An 11,441-nucleotide genomic window follows, 5' to 3' on the forward strand; every position below is an offset into this window, starting at 1 on the left:
AAAGCAAAACTTTTCTTAAAGCCTCTTCAGAAAAGCAAAGAAGCATTCAAAAAAGGAGACTCTGTGCCCTCCGCCGCCCGAAAAAAGAAATAAAGGTCACAACCATTCCACTATTTAAGAAAACACTATTAGCCAACAGAACTTGATTACTTGGTTCAATAGAATGGAGGCTTACGGGGAGGACTTACTTCGGAAAATTAAACTTTGTTTACCAACAGAATTTCTACTCATATTACAGTCATCATAGCAGTGACGGGAAACCAAACTTGCAACAAACTGCCATCAATATTATGCGGCAATTGGCAGTGGATCAGTATGAGCCTTTAACAGAAAGAAAGATTAATTACTAAATATGGGTTTAATAATTTTTATCTATATCGGAATGAAAAGTTAAGATATTTCACCAGTTTAACAACTGACTCGTACCATTTTCTCACATTCGACGTAACTTAGGAGCACTCTTTTTAAAAATTGTTCCATTTATTTTACACAAAACAATTAAATTTAAGTACTTTCGTGTAATAACAACAGTTTTTATCTCAGGAAATTACTAGCCAGTTTTCCTAGGATTCCAGCATATTTTTATCATTTTAATTCTAGTAAATTAATTTATTTCCAGAATTTCTTCCTGAATTCACAGCAAAAATATTAAAATTATTTTAAGTTTTTAAGGCAAGATTACAAGATTAAATGCCAGGCGAAGATAAATTCCAAGATTTAAGTCAAGATTAAATGTGAGGCGAAGGCAGAAAACTTTTTTTTTTTCTATTGGTCGCCAAGCATTTAACAAATTTTACAGTTTTTGTACAGTTTAAAAAAGAAAATATTTTAAAACTTCGTTTTTCATTTGTATAGACATCGAGAATTTTTCAATGAACTGTCTTAAAAATTGAAATGTGCCCTGACTGGAAAATGAATCCTGGCAGTCGCTTGATGGATGCGTCTACTGCATTGACACGTATGGGGCATCTTACATCTTAGCCATTTAAAGAGGATTGGGAAGTGGCAAAAGCTATGAATTGACCAATTATCGCCCATCACATTGCGGAGATTTATTTAATTTACTTAATAGTTATTTTATGATCAAGAAACTTTCCTATCGCTCTTGCTTTCAATTCCCACTTTCTTTCCAAAATGCAAACTTACTAACGCGTGTGTATTTAAATGAGGTAGAAGGAAGTTAGTATTTTAGAGAAGGTTTTGGAAGGGAAGTCAGACCGTGCTCTGCCTGCTTGAAGGCCACGTTAATATTTTTGATTCTGTAGCGATTAGACTTCTGTGGCATTGAATTATTCTTGTCATTAGGCTTGTTTACTCCGACTGTCTGGTCAGAGCCAACTTGCGCGATAGTTAACTTGCGAAACCCTTCGGCTACATTTAACTACATTATTTTTAAGTTATTCATTACCTTTTGAGTTAAGACAAAAGCGTTGGCTTTGTAAGCACGAGTTCGTGCCGTCTGTGGACTTTATTTGAGCTAATTAATGGTCATTTATACCCTTCTTCTGACTCTGTAGTACTTAAGGATTAATGATTATTCTCTAAACAGTCTTCGAACGTCGAGCTCAATTTAAGATAGCCAAACACAAAATACGTTATAACATTTTCGAAAATATCTACGGTGCTGGTGTCTGGATGTACTGACTACTACTACATTAATATTCATGTTTTTATAGCATATTTTTAAAGTTTGATTATTAAAAATCACAAAATTTATTTCTAACGAAAGAAGGCCTTTTGGACGTATATGTATAGAATTCACCGATCAGGTTAAATTGAGAACTGCTAGTTAGCAGTTGATATCGTTCATAATATCCAAATTTAAATCTCTTGAATCTATTTAGGAATCCCTACGCTTATATGAACTATGAAAATGAATATCCAGAAAAGTAGAAAATGTCATTCTATTGTTTATGTCAAACTACTATCAATACATTTACCAATCAAATAGTTATAATTTGATTCGGAGCTTAATTTGGAGTTTCTTATAAGCAGTTAGGAGAGTGCTTCAACTTAACATTAAAGATGGAAGGTGTGGCCTCGAATAAATGACAACTTGCTGGTAACAGTGATATTTTGCTGATAAATAAAAGAGAACATATTTCTGTAGTTTGTTCATATATGAACTATGAAATATGAACTATGAAAATGAATATCCAGAAAAGTAGAAAATGTCATTCTATTGTTTATGTCAAACTACTATCAATACATTTACCAATCAAATAGTTATAATTTGATTCGGAGCTTAATTTGGAGTTTCTTACAAGCATTTAGGAGAGTGCTTCAACTTAACATTAAAGATGGAAGGTGTGGCCTCGAATAAATTACAACTTGCTGGTAACAGTGATATTTTGCTGATAAATAAGAGAGAACATATTTCTGTAGTTTGTTAATATAGCATAATAATGTGTGTAGAAACAGGAAACCTATGGGAAGAAAAAATATGAAAACACTGAGGGTGTTTATAAGTTATATAAATACTATATTCCAAAACAAGACTATTACAGGACATCTGGTAAAACCCAAATAAAAGGGTTTTGTTTTTTAGAAATATAGTAAGCTTTTTTGAATTCGAACTTTATTAATCTTTACTCAGTGTGGACAACATCGAAAGAGTTTTAATACAATTAACTTTAAAAGCAAAAATTGGTTACGGGTGAAGCCAGTGGATAAAGGCTTCATCTCTGCAGCTAAGCGACTTTACACAAGTAAAAGGTTTTGAATAGAATTTTAGAAGCTGAGTTTCCAGCCACGGTGTAGAAGACAAAAAATCTCAGTAAACACCACAGAATTCAGAAACCTACAAAGTGAGTTGATGGTTTTACGTTTTGTGGCTTTTGTAAGAGACATTAAACTCAAATTCTGGTATTTTTCTAAAAACACTTTTCAGAAATGAAAGCATAGATCCTGAAATATTGGGGAGTGAGGCTGCAGAACAGACTATCAAGTCGGCAAAGAAAAAGTATAATTAACAGAAGTTGAATTGTAAGTGAAAATGGATGAAGATGATCCAGGCAATTAATTTTAAAATTAAAGTGAAATTTTGCGCAATGTGAATGTTGAGCTTTGATAAAGATAATCAAAACGAAGACAATAATAGCGAGAAAAATCGAACCTGAATGATCTTCAGAAATTTTAAAATTATATTATGAATAGTCTTCAGTTTAAAATAACGTCAGAGAATGTATCAGTATAATAACGAACATTTAAGACATCTGCTCCAGCGAGAGACTAATTAAGACAGCTGAATACTAACAGTTCATAGCGGGTTCGAACCCAGGTAAATGAGCTGGCTGCATGATTGGTTTTTCGCAGTTTACCCCGAGTGTAACGTAAACACAATCCATTTTCTCTTAGATCTTTCACAAAGATCTTAGGCTTTGCCATATTCAAATAATCTAAAGACATCTCCGAAAAGGCTTAAAAAGAAATTATCCCTAATGTAAGCGAAAAGAAAGTTATCAGCTTCTTTAATATATAATTGGGAAGAAAAGTGATACATCAGAACAATTGTCTTCAAAAACATTCCTTCTTAAATAAATGGAATTTCCCGAAAATCATTTATTTTTATTACTAATTACTTAATTTAAGTATAAATCCATATAATGAGCATGAATTTTTCAAAATAATAAGACATTCCAAATTACGATATTTTGCGACATAGTTTGAAATTTTGATTGCTTTTAATATTTTTGCTTAATTTTTTATGCCATTTCGTTAAATACGGACCTTTCTTAAATCAAAAAGCTATCATTCTGGTTAGCGCAGTGTAATGAGCTCGATTGAACAGTACTATTTTTTACCTTCCTCCCCGAAAAAATATAGAAGAGAACTACAATGTTAGAATTCTACAAATTCTTTAGTTTATTTACATATAAATTGTCGATTTTCTAAATTCATATAATCCAGGAAAGTTGTAATATTTCCCAGCAAATTCCCAGGGAGTCTCCATACAGAGTCACTCTAAAAGTCCTGTCTGAAATAGCATTTGCTTAAAGGTGGTATGTAAAGCATCACCAGCTGCCTGTAGGCGACTGCTGCTTTGTTGTCTGTAATCTAATTAAAATAATATTTTATAAAGCTTTCATACATTTTCAATTGAGTATAATCTTCTCTTCCTATTTAATAAATTTCTCCGTCCTTACCGCATGCCTTCATGGTGTAATTCGAGGCACATCTGGCTAGCAATTGGAAGTTCGAATCCCCCTGAAAGCTTTGCTGAATCTCCTTGTTTCTTGCGCTGAAAAACCTTACTGATAACGTTACCCCTGCACTGTAAAAAAAAAGTTCGCTCTTTACAGGCAAAATTTTTGTAAAGTTACAGAAATCAAAAAGTTACACAAGAATTTCCTGTAATGGTAACAGGTTGAAAGCAAACTGTGGCTGGAACAGCTAATTTGCCTGTAACATTACAGATAATGTTTCAGTAGCCACGCGGAAGAATCACGTGACTGACTGGAAATCAGCCAATCAGAAGAAAAGTGTTTGAAAGCTAGTTGCAGAAAAAAACATGGCTGAATGCATGTTGGTTGTATAGCGCAGGTAAGTAAGAAAATGTTTACAATTACGTTTGAAATATTTTTTGTTCATTTTATGCAGATTATTCTCATGCACTTTGCACTGTTATATGTAGTGAGTAAGTATTTAAACGTTTAAGCTTTGCGATTAATTAATATCAGTGTTCGTAATGAGTTGAAAGAGTGCAGAATATTTATTCCAAATGCAGATCTAATAGTAGTATTTTGTCATTGCGCATCCTATAAATTACGCCTTAAATTGCCCGTATTATTATTTATAACTAATTATTCCAAAATTTAATCACTGTTGTGGTATTTAATTGAAACGGTAATGTGGTTTTTGAAAACAAAATTAATCATGTTAGCGTTCGTTTGTAATCGTCTGACCAAAGAACGTTTGACATCTTTTTCCCGGCAGGCCTTGCGAGAAAAGTTTATGTAAACATTTAGAATTCTGAATGTAATGTATATATTTTTTTTTTTGCTTACTAGGTTTAGTTTATTCTTTTTCTAGGATTACCTAATTAATTATACTTGGTTTATAATTCAGTCTAATATGTTTATATACGAGTGTGTTATGAAGTAAAATTACAAAAACTTGAACAATGCGGTTTATTCTTTAGTGTAATAATATTATTTTTTCAATGGTATTAATTTCTTACGAATATGTTATAATTCCAAAATGAAGTAATTATATTGATTAAAAATATGTCGCATCATACTTTTCGTAATGTTTTGGTTTACTAACTAGATGCAACTTAATTATTCCATATATTTTAATATACCAATATCAACAGGGAAAAGATGGAAATGACCTAAAATATTTTTCTAAAAATTCGTTAAACTAGTTATAAAAGAAAACTAAAATTTTGTACATTATTTCCAAAAATATTCCATTAATATTTCATAAGTTACAAAATTTATTATATTGTATATATAACTTTAAACATTTAATGTAGAATTTATGTTGATTTTATTTTGCCCAATTTTAATACAGTTTTGAGGTATGATAGTCTTGTTACTAGGATAGCATGAATCTGCTAATACAAGTTTAATATATTTCTTGACAAATGTTTCTCTTATTCATGTAATATAATATATAAATCATAAAATAAGTTTTTTTTAAATAAATTATGATTGTGTATTGGAATTTAACACAATTCTGTATCTGTATGTTAGTATTAAAAATAAAATAATAATAAATTTTTAATGAAGCATTGATTTTAGGATTAACAACTGTAAATATATATATATACTCACACATGAATAAATGGAAATGCAAGTTACTTTTCCTTACAAAGCCGTCCATGAATATATACTTCCCTTTAGACTGATAGCCTTTGCATGCTTTGCCATATTCTATCAATCCAAATGATGCAAATATGCAGAAAATTTTACTTTCTTTGAAAGTTAATGCAGGAAATAAAATTCAGTGCATTTGTAAACTACATTAGTTCTCTTATAGCTTGGTATTTAATTGTCCAATGATTTACTAGTCCAAACTAATGCAGAATTCAGATATTGTTCAAATAAAAGAAAATTAATAAGGTCTGATTGTTAGACGTATATATGAAGATTTATTTTTTTAAATATTATTTTAAGTCAACTAAATTAATTTCAAATTTAAGTAAGTATTCATGCCTTTCAGTAGCATTATTTTTGGAAATCTTAAATTAAATAACTGAATGCAATATTTCTTGTTAATAAAAGAAAAGCAATGTTATGAAAGACTAGCAAAGTGGATTTGCAAGTTCTAATTACGAAAGGTCCCATGCTCTAAGGGGTCATTTTTAAAAATACTTAATTAAAAAAAAGTATTTAACGTAAAACTTCCAGCTTCACACATGTGCAATATTAATTCTATATATATTATCTCATTTTATTGATGAATTTCATAGCATTTCGTGTGACACTAGTAGAAATTATTTATTAAATTTTATGCAGTTTCTGATCTACGTTTTGATTTTGTTATTAATTACGTTAGGTTACATAAGATTTAAAATTATGTAAGGTACAAAAACTTTCTGCATCTATTAATATATGCTGAAGTGAATGAAATTATGCCAGTGAAATTTTTTAAAATCAAAAACAAATTTCTGTGGAAAATTAAAGTTATAAATTCTAAATGCAAACAAAGGAGTGAATTTGAAAATTATCAAATAAGCCAAAGTGTTGGTAATTTTTGCAGTTTTGCAGAAGAATTTTTATACTGTGCAGAATGGGAATATGATGTTTGGTTTTGTTAGTACAGTCAAAAGTCGTTAATCCGGACTCGTTGGGACTTCGGCGATTCCGGATTATCAATTTTTCCGGATTACAGATCATCAGTTTAAATCTGATAAGATGGCATGCAGAAATTTTAAAATTAAAAATATGAAACCGTTTTTTATGAAATAAAGAACAATTATGATCTAAAGGGTATCAAAATTTACAAAAAAAAAAAAAAAAAAAAAAAAAAAAAAAAAGCTTAATATTTATTTGTTTACTTTATTAAACATTTCTTTCAATGTAAGTTGTTTAAGTTGCTCCGTTTTATGTGATAATACTTTCTCTTTAATTCTATAAACAGCCATAATTTCTTCTTCAGTTACAAAGTTCCGCTGTTGAAGTCCTATAATTGCTGTGTCGAGAATACCGACTAATTTGTCAATCGAAATTTTTTCGTTTTCAATAACCTCTGTATCACTTTCTTCACTATCGGAAGCGAATTATATTGACGAGGAATTTGATTTAAATCATAAACAAGACGGAGTAGATCGAGATGAAATACTACATTTAGTAAGGAATTATAAGCCAAATAAAATAAAAACATCTGCCCTGAAGATAAGGATTGCTGACAGATGAACATCCAATACATTGCGCGCCGCGGCGTCTCCCCCCCCCCGCCGCACAGTAGCGTGAAATTGATAAACAGCAGATTTCTGAATGGTTAGATAAACAAAGGATTATGCCTTTATCCATTTTTTTGCAGCAATTCCACTTTTTGTTTAATGGACTTCGAAACATACTTTCGCTTTGTAGATCCTTTACATATTAGTAAATATATATCGGAAATTCTATTTGACATAATTGAAAGTTCAAGCTTACTTTTATAAAATTGCTCTAACAGTCTTCAAAAAATAATAAGCCGGATCTAATTCGAAGATTAAGGAACAACGCAATCTGTAACATTAATTGAATTAGATAATTTTAGCTTAGCTTATACCGTCCGTTATACATTAAACGCACATGTGTAAACGTATTATGCGCATGCGCACACGCATATTCGCAGCCGTAAAGGTCTTACGCGCATGCCTCAACGCGACGCATGCGCAGAAAGTTTGTAGCTTTGAGGTCCGGATTATAGATCAAACTGAAGTATTGCAACTTAAACACGTAATTTAGCTTAAAATTTATTTGAACTTAATTTTCTAATTTATTTTGATCATGTATACTTCATGTGTCATAAGTCTTTAAAATGAACTTAATTCTCATCCTATTTATTAACACAAATTTTTTAAAGAAGAAAAAGTCACATTTGTTTTGCTTAGTTGCCCACGAAAATTTTAAAAAAAAATATTTGCAAAATTATCCCCCTTTTAATGCATTTAGGAAATGAATATCCCAAGATTTTAAAATGGATTTATCGACATAATGATATATAGAGAGGAGTTATGTTTACTTGCAGACTTTTTCCCTCCTTTTTACTAATACTATAGTATGAAAATCAAGGGGGAAATTAAGCAATAATTTAATTTTGAAGGATGTGATTACAGTAAGACCATAACCAATCAAAAATATTCATGAATGAACTACTGGTAACTATCATAGTATTATTATATAAAAGAAACCTACATTCCAATAAGAATGTTTAGTAACATTAACATTTCAGTATCTGATAATAATAATCTTCATTCCTACTTCCCTATACCTTGAATTTCATTCTTATTATTGCCCAATGCTATTCCCTAGACCTCAAAGCATTTAATGCATCTGGAACTGCAATTTGTGCCGTCTTCTACAGCATGTAATCACCACTCCGTTTGTACTACCACGAGCAATGATCTTCAGAATTACCGTATTGCGTTGCATATTCCATCCCACCCAGCTTTAGAACCAGATTTTGAAAATTAAAAAAAAAAATATTTGCATAACTTTCCCCCTTTTAATGCATTTAGAAAATGAATATACCAAGATTTTAAAATGGATTTATCGACATACTGATTGTTTTCGTCATACTAACAAAGGCAAACTTTAGTACACTAAAGGCCCCGTTGAATCTTTCTCTTCTAACTGTTGAATATTATGTCAGCCTAATACAAAAAATGATCTATGATAGTGAAAGGAAATACCAACTGCCATTCACTGTGCAATTTTGCCATATCAGCTGCATATTCATCTTCTCTAATTATTTATGTATGATCTGAGGCTTAAGGAATTGCAAGAACAACAATGAGAATGAGAAATTCAAATTATAAAGAAATGAGATAACTTATTAGATGTTGCAATTATGTGTATTCATATTGAAATAGAGGTTTCTTTTAAAGAAATAATATTGTGATAGTAGTAGTTTATACATGATTACTTTTCATTTGTTATATTCCTACTGTGACTGTGTCCTTTGGAAATTAAATTATTCGTTTAATTTTTGCCTCTCAATTTTCGGAAGATAAAATTAGTAAAAATAAGTGGGAATATAGCATCAAGAGCATTAGATATCCCCATTTTCTTGAAGCTGTTCACTATTATTGTTTCATAAATAATAGGCCATGCACCCAAAATCCACCAGCAAATCAGTTAGTAAGATGAAAACGACCACTATGCAGACGAAAAATTTAGGGTAACTTGTTTTGTGAGCGCCTAAGAGAGACAAACATTACCTAAATCATTAAAACAATTTCAGAATCCTGTTGCTAAAAGAAAGCTTGGAGGAAAATGTTGTCCGAGTCCCAGTGATTCATTTGACCAATATGTAATATTGTTTTAGAAATTTAAGGTAATAAATATAATATTTTTCGAATGCTAAAACAGTTCGGGAAATTTATTCAAGTTCTGAATTCTGAATATAAGTATACTGTATATTATATTTAATAACTATGGTGGCTTCATTTATGAAAAGATTTGCATATTGGCTGTTTTTGTACAATGAACCTTCTCTAAGCTAGCTATGCGTGATTCCTGAAGATTTTGATCTTTAATGATATTGGGCATCTTAGAGAAGTTATGTTTACTAATTAGTTATTTTATGAGGAATGCTGGTTAAATTTAAAAAGTGATTGACTGAGGTAGCTTGTAGTAATGAGACGGTTCACTGTAATGCAATTTTTTAAAGTATTTAAGCTGTTCCTGATTACTTAAGATATTATAAAGAAATATGATTAAAAGTGTTATATGAGCACATGTTTAAAACATCTATTAAAATAATTTTTATAAGCTTTTTAAGAGCATGATTATGATTATGATTTTAAAAGGAATGTTTTTTTCTTTATTTAGGAGACATGGTTTACAAAGAAGGGGAAAAACCATTCATTTTTTCCAAGCAGTCGAAACGAATTTTTATGAAATGTTATATTGTGTTATTTTTTAATTAATTCTTTTTTTAAGGTTTTATGTAAAGTTTATGAATTAAGTAATAAATTATTTTTACTTCTGTATTTTAATTAGCATATTATTTGCTTCATAATGTTTCACAATAAAATTATGAATTCAATAAACTTCATAATTAACATGCTGTAATATATATAGAGAGAGAGAGCATAAAGTTTGTTTTCTGTTGTCACATGTATATTTCACAATTTTGTATGCAAATCTCGAAATTTATAATAACTAAGAATACTTTTTAGTATCACTTTCTAAATGGTAATTATTAAGCTTAAAGTTTTATTACATATCACGTTTGTAAAAAATTATAGGTAAAATTAAATGCATTAAATTTTAAGTTAAACTGAAGTATTAATTTTTGAAACAAAAAGGCATAATTGTATTAAGCATCAAGAATTTTAATGGAAGCAAGGCTTTAAAAATTAAGGTCAGTTGGTGAAGTTTTATGCTTATTCAAAAAGCATGATATTAGGTTTTTAATGAAAGACTTCTATCTGTTAATTCAAAGGAAATTATTTGTAGGTAGGGTAAAAACGTTATGCAGTTGCCATCTATTACTTCAAACAATAGCAGACTGTTGTCAAACACTGAGTGCAGATAAGAATAAAAAGGTTAGTTGGACGTTGTAATTCAAGCTTATGAACAAAATTTTGAATTCCTTGTAGTAACAAAATAAAGTTCATTGCTATGTTGAATTCTTTAATTTACTGAAAATGTCATTTTTTAGAAGGAGAGAATATAATATTTTTGAAACATAAAGAACAGCTGGTCTGAGTTCTTCATAGAAATATTTCACAAAATGTCTTTTATTGTAATAATATGATCATATCAACATGCAACACGTTTACTCATATAAGTTAAATCTAAAGGAACATGTGTTTATTTTAACTAAAATTACTAAAAAGAAAGTTCTAGAACATATCTTAATAATTGACACTAAAACATGCAAATAAAGCAATTTTTGTTTTTTTTTCAGCTATTTTACAGGCCAAATATAAATTCCAGATGACTTTCCATTATTTTATGTAAAGGATATACATGTAATTTAATGTAAGGAATAGCATATCAATTTGAACTCAAATTAAGCTCATATCGATTATTAATCAAAATGATATATATACCTACAGATATCATTGCTTTATATGCATTTCAATGTATTTTATTATAATAAGCATTATTTTAGACCAAAAATCTATTACTTTTATAGACATATCCTTTAGTATTTCATCTATGAAAAATATATTCTACACACATAATTACTTAGTGGGATATTAGAAGGAAATAATCTGAAACCTTTACAGATACAACCATTGGAATTTTACGTAAGAAAAGTATCTTCTACTC

The 11,441-nt window shown here is 29.7% G+C and overlaps 1 long non-coding RNA gene across 1 annotated transcript; it reads left to right on the plus strand.

The window, feature by feature from the left end:
- Positions 1–4,501: 4,501 nt before the first annotated feature.
- On the plus strand, positions 4,502–10,150 carry LOC146996281 (uncharacterized). Its single transcript, XR_015041897.1, has 2 exons — positions 4,502–4,542; positions 9,990–10,150. It is a non-coding gene; the product is annotated as an uncharacterized LOC146996281 (long non-coding RNA).
- The last annotated feature ends 1,291 nt before the right edge of the window (positions 10,151–11,441 follow it).

The sequence above is a fragment of the Stegodyphus dumicola genome, chromosome 7 (assembly GCF_044657685.1).
Source record: "Stegodyphus dumicola isolate Sdum_Otavi_A_Nest chromosome 7, ASM4465768v1".
Classification (NCBI taxonomy): Eukaryota; Metazoa; Arthropoda; class Arachnida; order Araneae; family Eresidae; genus Stegodyphus; species Stegodyphus dumicola.